Raw genomic sequence first — 11588 nt, 5'->3', positions numbered from 1 at the left:
GTCTCTCTGTCCTGTCTTTGTTTCTCTGTCTGTAGGGCTCCCTTTAGTATCTCCAGTAGGGCAGGTCTCTTGTTAGCAAATTCTCTCAGCATTTCTTTGTCTGTGAAAAATTTAAGCTCTCCCTCAAATTTGAAGGAGAGCTTTGCTGGATAAAGTATTCTTGGCTGGAAATTCCTCTCTCTCAGAATTTTAAATATATCGTGCCATTGCCTTCTCGCCTCCATGGTGGCTGCTGAGTAGTCACTACTTAGTCTTATGCTGTTTCCTTTGTATGTGGTGAATTGCTTTTCTCTTGCTGCTTTCAGAACTTGCTCCTTCTCTTCTATGTTTGACAGTGTGATCAGTATATGTCTCGGAGTGGGTTTTTTTGGATTTATTCTATTTGGAGTTCGCTGAGCATTTATGATTTGTGTATTTATGTTGTTTAGAAGATTTGGGAAGTTTTCCCCAACAATTTCTTTGAATACTCTTCCTAGACCTTTACCCTTTTCTTCCCCTTCTGGGACACCAATGAGTCTTATATTCGGACGCTTCATATTATCTATCATATCCCTGAGGTCCATTTCGAGTTTTTCAATTTTTTTCCCCATTCTTTCTTTTATGCTTTCATTTTCCATTCTGTCATCTTCCAGGTCACTGATTCGTTGTTCAACTTCCTCTAGTCTTGTACTATGAGTGTCCAGAATCTTTTTAATTTGGTCAACAGTTTCTTTAATTTCCATAAGATCATCCATTTTTTTATTTAGTCTTGCAATGTCTTCTTTATGCTCTTCTAGGGTCTTCTTGATTTCCTTCATATCCCGTACTAGGGTCTCATTGTTCATCTTTAGTTCTTTGAGTAGCTGCTCTAGGTGTGTCTCTTCTGGTCTTTTGATTTGGGTGCTTGGGCTTGGGTTATCCATATCGTCTGGTTTTTTCATATGCTTTATAATTTTCTGTTGTTTTTGGCCTCGTGGCATTTGCTGTCCTTGATAGGGTTCTTTTAGGGTTTGTAGACCAGTTGAAGTCCTTATCTCTAGTTTATCAGATCTACAGCTTCGTGGAGTACACTTTCTCTAACTAACCAGCAGGTGGCGTCCACGAGCCACCTGTTCTCCACAAGGCAGATCTCCCCTGCTTAGCCTTTTTGGTGAGTGGGGGAGTGAGTCTTGTGGGGCCCAATTGGTGTCCCAAGCTTGCGTGTGTAGTTGGTGTTGCCTGCCCTGTATGTGGGGCGTGTTTCTGGGCAGTCGGGGAGGGGGGGTGGCCCTAACAATCAAATCTCCCTGATGATCCTAGAGTTTTAAAGCTACTGCAATAGTCTAATCCTTCAGTTCAGTCCTGCCACAGTTTGTCTCTGCCACTGACCCACAAGTCTTTGGTATTGGCGTATGGCTCCTGAGACTTGCAAGTGGGCCCCTCTTCCAGGCTGTGCACCCCGGGTCCTCTGTTGAGGGATGACTGTGCTATGTCACAGGTGAGTGCCGTCCCCCCAGGGCAGTTCTGGGCTGCTGGGCTGTGTTGGGAGGCTCCCAGTCTGCTCAAATGATGGCTGAATGGGGCTCTGTTAATTCACACTGCTCCCCCTTCCCAGCTCTGGGACATTCAGCTGAGGTTGCAGGGAAGGCTAATGTCCACGCCCAGTTTTGTGGTGTGTGCCTGTTATTTGAAGCACTTCCGTCACACTGGGTTGTCTGGGGCAGCTCTGGGCTATGGGGCTGGCGATGGGCAGGAGTGTTTCCTGTCCACCAGGATGGTGGCTGTGAGCGGACACCCCCCTTTTCTTGGGAAGTTGTGTTGTTTAGTGAATTTTCTCAGCCACTGGATTATTGCCTTTTGTCTCAGAGCTCTCTTATTTCTGCTCTTGACTTGACGTGCCCAAATTTCAATTCTTTGAAGCTTTCTGTATTGAGCTTCTTAGAGTAATTGTTTTAGAAAAAGCAAAAAGGATTTAAAAAAAAAAAAAAAACAAAAAAAAAACGGCCCTCCTCAGAGATCTAATGGGTTATTGAAATGCTAATAGACAAAGCAACCAGGGCCATTAAGGAAAGGTGCCCTGGGCAGAGAGATCAGCCTTGCTTCGGGATTTGCATATGCGCCTCAAGGCCTGATCTCCGCCCTTCCCCTTTCTGTGTTCACCAGAACTCCAAAAATCCTCTGCTTTTACTTTGGAGCTTCTCGTGTTGTTTTCCTTCTATGCCCGTCTCCTCTCTGCTGGGCTGGCTGCTCTCAGAGTCTCTGGTGTCTGGCCTCAGTCTATCTATGGTTGGAGTTTGAATCAGTAGAATGAGTTTCCGATGAGAGCAGCCACTGCAATTCTCCCTTCTCCTTCCTGGAGCTGACAGCCCCTCCTCCCCCGGGACTGAGCCTGGCAGGGAGGGGCGCGGGTCCCCTGGCCGCAAAAACTTACAGATTTCGCTGATCTCAGCAGTTCCACGTTTTCATGAGTGTTGTATGAAGTATGCCCAAAGACAGATTGCTCTGTGGTGTCCAGTCCACGCAGTTCCTGGCTTTTTACCTACTTTCCTGGAGGAGTAACTAAAACATACAGCTCACCAGTCTGCCATCTTGCCCCGCCCTCCCCAAATATCTGGAGTGTTTTTAAAACACAAATTTCTGGGTTGCACCCCCCAAATTTCTGTTTCATATGCCTTGAATCAAGAATTTGCATTTTGAGCAAGTGCCCAGGTGTTGTGAATTCTGCTGCATCATGGACCACGCTTTGAGTAACATTGGTGTAATCAGTGTTTCCTCTTCCATTTGTATCTCACTCCAATCTAGTGAGAGTCTTAGGAAATATGAAGCTGAGGCATGTCAGGGGATATCACCATTTCATTTACCAGTTCTGGTGTCCTTATTACCATCTGATTGGTTAGTGATCCAATTCCAGAATTCCATCCTTAAAGGTTGCTTTCTAGGCTTTGCAGTACCAGCTGTCCTGGTTTGGGTTCCTACTGAAATCTGAGCCTGAGACAAGGACTTGGGAGTGTATAGTTTCCTTGGAAGGTGATCTCAGTAAATAAAAGTGAGGCCATGGGCAAAGGAAGGCAGTACAGTCTTAACTGACTATAAAATCTGTGTTATCCAACTTGGTTTTTATTATAAACAACTAAGAGACTCTCCCTTTGTGACCCTCTGAGGTATCATGAGGAACATGCTTCGGAATTATCCCACAAGAGAATGGGGATGCTGTGACAGCTAGAATCCTACTTTCATCCCTCATTATTGAAAGGCTGTCTCTGGGGACATTAACTCCCTTGCATTTCATGATTGGTCGAGCTCATGGCCAAATGATCTTTTCATAGCCTCAGAGGAAACAAAGTACCTAGAAGTGGGACACTGGCAAGCATGCATGGAGCTGTCCATCAACAGGGCAGGGAGATATGGCATGGTGCATCCCAAGTGCCTGCTACAGAAAATTATTTAGATACATGGAAGTGAAGACCAGCTAAAGGATCTGAAAATACATGGATCCAGGGAATGGTAGTTATGGACTTGGGTAATGGGATGGAAGTAAGGGCATTAAGAGGTTGTAGTTTTTCATCTTAAGCCCTAGAGAACAATTTGACTTTTAAAAGTATGTGTATGCATTATTTTGTATTACAACAATTTAAACTCTATTTAGTTGGTAAATGCATGGGCTATGTACTAAAGCATTAGTTTTGGCTTTCCTTAACTAAAAAGTTGAGCTATTGAAGCATTTACTTCTTAACATACCTTTTAGTATATTTTGGTTTTTGTCCTATTTTCTTCCATTGCTTCAGCTGAGACATAATAATCTTGAAAGGACAGGTTCTTCTTCATTTATTTTTAACAGATGGCCCTGAGTTGAGTTGCCAAAGGTCCACCCATGAATCCTGATTCACTGAGGAGGGTGGATATTTTCTGAGCTAAGGGAAACCATTCATCAGAGGTCATTTTGTCTTCTGACTCTGAGGCAATTCCTGCCTCCAATCCCCTAGGCTGGAATCAGATAATAGGAACTTTAAAACCCTGACTTCACTCTGAGACCCTGCTAGGAGGTCCAAGCTCTTCAGCAGCAGCCAGTTTCACTGAGTTACTTGTAGCCAAAGAGGTATTTTTTTCCCCATTTTACCCTTTATAATGATTACATGAGAGTTGTTCATATTTCATCATGAAGTTCTTTTCTTTCTCTTTTTTTCTTCTTTTTTCTTTTCAAAAGCCAAGTACATATTTAGTCCTGTGGCTATTTAGTTGGTAGCAAAAATTCAAGAGGTAATTTACCATATAATTGTTTCACTCTATAGTATTCTGTACATTCTTCTCTGTGCAGCTGAGACTATACATTTTCTGAGAACAGGTACTTCACCACTTTCATCTCTGTGTCGGTTTTCTAGCCTCTGAGTGCTGGGCATGTTACCATCTAATATTTTCACATGAATAGTAATGATAGTGAACAGCTATAAGAGTTTTAATGACGGGAACCTCAAATCCTTTCCCTCACTCTTCTAGAATTCCAAGTCTGTATTTTTAAAATCCTATTCTGGGTAAAAGGTATCTTAAAATGTGTTTATCTGCATTGCTTTTATTATGAGAGTTTAGAGCCAGCAGTAGACTTGGGATGATGGAAGGAAGAAACTTCTTTTGGGCCATGTGAAACTGTTCCATTCCACAAAAATTACACCATAATGGGTGTGTTCTGGCTTGTCTTACCATATGATCACTATCAGCTAGTAAGGTTAGTTCTATGTAATTATATTCTTATATATACTTCTGGATCACCAAACCCAATATCTGTCCTTCAAAAAAGGAACTAAAATAGTTGTTTTGCTGTATGTACATCTGCTAAATATATCACTTTCATATATTTGCCAAAATGAAAGGAAATTTAAAAACCATTAAATCCAACAACTTACCTTTTTAAATTAAAAGAGCCACAGCCACTAAAAAAAAAACAAATAATCTCCCAAGTTAACAAAATGAATCGTTTACAGATTGATACTTGAAATGGATCCTTTGATTTTTAGTGCCATTTAGTTCTCATTATGTTCTTTGACATTTTTTTTTTTCTGGATTTAACAGAAATGCATACTCTGTATTGAAATTCTCTCCATCAAAGCAGTCTAAATGATCTGTAAAATACATTATTCCATTTATAGAGTAAACATAAAATGTCAGTTTTGGCTGCTGGAAAAAGAAGCCAAAATCTGGAAATTTAATAATGGATGATTTCTAAAAAGAAATTAGCAATTATTTTATTCAAGAACTGGAAATGAATTAGTAGATAACTCATTTTCATGAGAATACAAATAGCAATTTTCCTATTACATTCAAATAATTAGAAGATTTACATTTAATAATTTAAAAAAAAACTGTGAAATGAATAAATAGGTGAAAATGGGTTCAATTAAAGATTCAAATAGCGGTGATATATTTTTGCAACAATTAACATGTGCAAGGTGCCTTAAAGAATATTACCTCAGCTAATCTTTAAATGTTTGGATGTAATGTCATTATAATTTCTGTGTTTTTATTAGATAAATAGCCAGATTCAAAGGTGCCTTACCAAAGGCAAATGACATGTTTGCTGACCACAAAATTATTATTTTTTTTGTATATTATTGTTTTCATTAAACTACTTCCAAACAGTTAAATTATGTTTTACTGTATGAGCATTTCTTAGAAAAAAAATTGAGGGAACATAATCAAAATATAAAAATTATTTAAAAAACTAAATTATTCAGTAATGCTCTGTATTTTAGAGAAAGAATTCTGAGCAAGCATAAGGTCTACAAAATGTGAGGAACTTTTAAAAGGTAAATGAAACATGGAAAGATATTCAAAATTAGACTAAACATCCCTGGCTCTGTTGATTTACTTTCTGTTTGAGAGTTTTTCAATTTTTCCCAAAGATCTTGTTTATTTTAAATATTTGACTATTTTAAAACAAAAAATTATAACATTCAAAGCTAACTAATACTACTTGATTTTGCCAAAATTCCAAAAGTATTCAGTGAATTATATATGTATGTGTGTGTTTATATATATATAGTAATTTTAATGTTTAAAAACAATCATCAAGTAAATAGTAAGTAAAGTACATGGGAAGTGATCAATAGCAAGGTCAGAATTTGTTTTACCTGTGCCATTAAGCCACCAGCAGATACATGAATGCATACAGGAATTCATGGAAGGATCAGGCAGATGTCTTGTTGCAAGAAATAGAAACTGAAATTGAAAAGAGTGCATTGTGCTGTACAGTATTCATGCAGAGGTTTACCCATTAGGCAGTCACCAAGGGAGGCCTCAGTCTAGCTCAGGAGTAGTCTAATTAGTATGTTACCAGTGGCAGCAGAGGTGACATTTCTGCTGCTGGGCACTCTCTGCCATCGTTGGGCTCAAGAGGCCGCCATTACTGTCATCCACTCTATGCCACTATCACCACCACAGCCTGGAATTATTTTGCAACTATCCCTGCATCTTAGTGTCACACAATTAAGATCAAAGTTCTCTGGGAGGAGGAATCTGATTGGTCAAGTCTGAGACTTATACCCATTCCCTAGTTTGCCATATCCATATTAAGAATTAAAGCTGATACTTCATAAACCTCTATCAAAATAAGAATTATTTTTTCTCATAGTATTTGTTACATTATAATTTTGGAAGATTTGTAAGCTCTATTTTTGGTCCGTAACTTTGATGGGCAACTTTTATTTTTCCAAATGCCAATTAAAGAAGTATAAAAAATATCCCCAAACTCACATTTTTAAATTAAAAATGATACTAGTTTTACTAAGTCTTATAGAGAAAGTAGAAGTTCAGTTTTATACTACACTTTAATTGTATGAAAGTATGCCAAGGGGAAAATTTGCAGTATTTTAAACCAGTAAATATACCTATGTATCTATGTATAATTGAGAAGTGACAGGGAAGAGAATTATGCATTCATTCTAATATGTGCATATATATCCTTATACACACATATACATGTGTATATGATTATACTTATATATTTAAGACTTCTATATTTAGCATATCTAGTATTTCTAACATATGCCCTACATTTTTGTAATAATTTAAAAATTCAAAGTGATTTATATGCATTATTTTTTTCATCCTTGAAACAAACTTGAGAGGAAACTGAGCTTAAGGACATAATGCAGTGTTAACATTAGAGCCTGAATTACAAAGATTTCCTTACATTATTTAACACACTTTGCCAGGCACTATAGAGACAGAGACACATCCAATGCAATCCTATCTAGTTTACTAAGCTTAGGCTTTCATCTCCTAAGACTCTAAGAGTATTCTTTCTCTGAGAATTTCTGGAAGTTCAAAATAGACTTCACCAAGATGGCCTCATCCCAGATGCTCCTGGAATTTAGAGGCTTCATTTTGCTGTGAATTTCTGACACAACTCCCAAAAAAGTGAGGTCCTGTCCCTCCCATAAAGTGACTTTCTCCATCAGTCTTCAGCCTCTGCCCCTTCAGATAAACCTGCTCAGCTGGATTTATGCGGGTTTATTTAAAAATTATATGGTAACCATGGAGTTTTTTTGTTTTGTCACATCTTGTTTTAATTTTCCTAATAATTTCTATTTTGAATGATCAAAGTACAGCATTACAAATAAGATTTTCAGGCATAATATGAACTAGGTGGGTTTGAAAGTCTTGTTGATCATTGCTGGTGTAGTTGGGGCCACGATTGCTTTCCTCACTGTTCTGATGAGATTCAGAATTGGATCTATGGCAGACACTGAGTTAACTAAACTCAATATCCCCAGCCCAGCTCTACACTTCCTTCTCAAATTCTCTTGTAGCCAGGAATAGCTCACCAATCAGACATTATATGGAATATGGCTGGGGGGCTCTTTCCTAAGGGTGAAGAATGTATGGCATATCACTAGTAAGAAAGGGAAACTTTGGAACTTCCTTTGAAATTTGAAACAAACTATGTTTTAAAATTATTCTTATTTGCTCAACTTGATGTCATAATCCTTTCTTTAAGAAACCAAACAATCTCTTGAGGTAAGAAGTGACTAATAAGATTTGAAAGGAATATACTTTGTGCTAATGCTATTATCATTGCTATTCAATTCAGTCAAGAATCCAGGGCTGCTATAAAGATTGAATCTCAAATTAGTGAATACATTTCAAAGTCCTTTGAGAACAATGAATTTCTAATTACTTGTTATCTTTTCTTCTAACAAACTTTAACCTTTCACACTTCAGCACTTGAACCTATTTTCATTACCAGGGCTTCTCTGAGTAAACATTGACAGTTGCTCATTTTCCATTCACTCTAAGAGAGCAGAGCATATCAGTTGGCTCTATCTACCATGCTGTTTTTGGATCACATCTTAACCAAATTTTCACATGGGCAGTATTTGCTATGGAGGCTCACACTCAACCAGAATCCTTTTCTTATTCCCTGCTACATCATTAACTGGAAAATGAAAAGATTGTTTCGTTGGGCATAAGACGTAAGCTTTTCAGAAGCATGCTTCAGGACATAAAGAATGGTGGTTGATTGATGAGCCAACCGTAGCTCCGTACAACCCACCACCTAAGTACCAAGTCCCTGCTTATTCTCACAGCAGGTCCTGCCTTTGGGGCAACATTCTGAGGCTTCCTTTTGGTCCCAGTCACCAAAAATTCCTATTTAACAATAAAAGTTCCCACTGTTTACCTTTCCACTTAGGGGAAGCTGACTGTGGACTCCTGAACTTAAATTCACCATTACAAGGAATTTTTTTCTTTTCCCATCCTTGCTGCCAATGATTTCATTGTGGCAGCTTTGGCACATTCACTAGCTTCACAAGGAGTACGAATGGGTTCTCCATGGAGATGAAATTATTCATTGTTGCCATTCCAAAAATGTATGCTTTGAAAAGAATGTGTTAGGTTCTGTAAAGACCTCTCCTGCTGTTACATGTTTATATATTTGCTACTGTAGTATGATTACTTTTCTTTTTTTGTCAATGCAGACACACAAAAAGTAACCTCCTGCAGTATGTGTCTACATCTGACATGCCTGCTTGCAGACACAGCTGAATTGACCTTTAATCTTTTTTTCTCCTTTAATGACACATCAACAGCTGGTCTCCTAAAGGAATGGGCAAACCCAACCATATTTTAAGCCAGAGAACTTTTCAAAAAATTTGTCAAGCATTTTGCCAAATGTTCAAACTTCTATTTCTTTAAACCCTTGTGTACTTGTGGAAAAAATTTAATCCACATGTTTCTGAATAACTTGCCTTTAACTCATCAGAATATTTTGTAAGAACAAACCAGAATCCAAAACACCCTTTATATCTTTCTCTTCGTATCCATTTGCTTATGAAAGAATTCATGTATTAGCTTAGAAAATTTGCTTAGAAACTCAAATTTCATTTAGTTCAAAAGAGTTCTAACTTGAAAATAGTACAGTGGTTTGAGTGAAACAGGCTTTTGGTTTTGTGGGGAGGATAAGATCCTATGATGCATATATACAGAATCTAAAATGCCTGCCTTTCTGCCTTCCTTCCTTCCTTCCTTCCTTTCTTCCTTCCTTCCTTCCTTCCTTCCTTGCTTCCTTCTTTCTCTTCCCTTCCCCTCGCCTTTCTTCCCCTCCCCTCCCTTCTCTTCCCTTTCCTTTCCTTTTTCTATGAAAGTGAGACTTCAGTTTATGTTACACAATTTGCTTCGGTACTAAAGTAGTTACATAATTCCAGGGGACGCCATTCACGTTCTAGTCCATATGAGTGGTTTTTCCTGAAGCTGTACACTGCATGATCTGTGAAGTCCTGAAGTCTGTAAAAGAAAAGCAACTCCTACTCTAATATAATGTAAAATAGGAATTAATTTTATTCCAGGCTAAACTTACCATACTAATAAATCATATAATTAACCTGATAAAAACAAATGGATAACCAATTATAACAGATAATGTAAAAGGTCTGACACTATTTCAAAAGAAGAAAACAGTATCTCAGGGCCAAAGTCAGTATGGCTTTTGTGACGCTTTCCCTCTTGGGAAGAGTGTGGAGGAAAACAAAAACTGAAAGATATTGATACCATGCAAGGACTCTTTCTGCTTCAGGCCAACAAGGAGTTAATTTTACCTCATTGTTAAAACATGTAGTCAAAGAGAAGTCAAGAAATCCCATAGAAAAGCCCTTTAGAACAGGTTGACCTTTGACCACTGAAATGCATTTCATTGTTCTCTAGGAGAGAGAGAAAAAGAATTTTGCGCCTTAGTTCTAGCTGCATCCTAAGAGCCTTCTTTTTCTTGGTGTTTGTTTTCCTTGGCTGGTAGTGTGCTGCTTCTTGTGGAAAATAAATCCTTTGGTAGTGCTTGTCTTTCTTGTATGTGTGTGGGACTGCTAATCAGCTCAGAGCAAGTTCAGGACAAATGAAGTTTGTGCACAGCCTTTACCTTGAACATAAAGAATGTGGTCCATCAGTTCGATTGGCCCTTCCAGTATTTCTCCAGTGAAGCATGCAGAAATCAATCACAGAGGAATGCGTCACTTCATTTGACATGGACCCTTGCCCAGAAACTTAGTGAAACCTCAGTCCAGAAGGTCATTTGGGAGAGTGTTTGATAAGACACGGGTATTAGTGAATATGAAAGGATGGTAGGGAGGTTAAGCTTTACTCGGAAATGCCTTAATCGACTGTTCCTTAGTCTATGCCTTCCCGGTAAATCACATTACATTGTTTAAGGTATTAAAAATAAAAGTAGCAACCACCAGAACTAATCATGAACCCAAACAATGGAATATAGAATAACAATGGAACTAGGAGACATATGAAAGTAAGTAAAATTCCAGTGGGATTCATTGGTTTTAAGACATTTTCTTTCCAGATTCACAAAACATGTATCCTTGTATTGAAATGAAAGTTCTGACGTGGCAATGAAAAACGGAAATATTTCAAATGCATTATAAATTGGGAATTAGAAGAAGGGAGGATTTTGAATACCACAAATCCACAGTATGGATATTTGCATGTGATTCTATGTAGGTAAGAAGATGGGAAGAGGAGAAAGCCAAACTATTTTAAGATGACTTACAAACAATGTATAAAAAAGTAAGACTGAAATGCAGGTTTAATAACAAAATAAAAAGATTTTATTTAATATTTTCTTTCATTCAGTAAATATTATTTTTATAATGAAAATTCACTTTACAATTATGTCATCATGGGGAGGAGTGAGAGATGCATTTATGATCTTCATTATTACTCCACAGGCAGAGTAAGTTTAGAAAACAAACGAACCTGGTCAACATATAAATTGGTTGTAAACAGATAGTAAATATTTATGTTTCTTGTTAAAATATTTATGCTAGAAGGAGTGAATAGGTTTCATGTCCTGACTTTCAATTGTGATATTAACTATTCTTGTGGTAAACTTTCTTCCTCATTTATAGGAAATAAAGTTTTGATAGCCAGAATATCTTAAATTTTAAATTGGTAGTACAGTAAGTTAGGAAATGAGACACAGGCAGATTTGAAGAATCTAGACAGTCCTTGGACTTCCAGGGAGAGGGTTTTAAGGACATGTCGCAGTACCCTTGTAGTGTCTGTTGCTTAGATGGTTTGAGCATGGTGACGTAGCAAAGCAGAATTGTAATGGGACTGAGTGAATCCCATTTAGAGGGACC

The sequence above is a fragment of the Choloepus didactylus genome, chromosome 5 (genome assembly GCF_015220235.1).
Source record: "Choloepus didactylus isolate mChoDid1 chromosome 5, mChoDid1.pri, whole genome shotgun sequence".
NCBI lineage: Eukaryota > Metazoa > Chordata > Mammalia > Pilosa > Megalonychidae > Choloepus > Choloepus didactylus.
The sequence above is the reverse complement of the archived record's forward strand: the minus strand, read 5'-3'. Positions refer to the sequence as shown.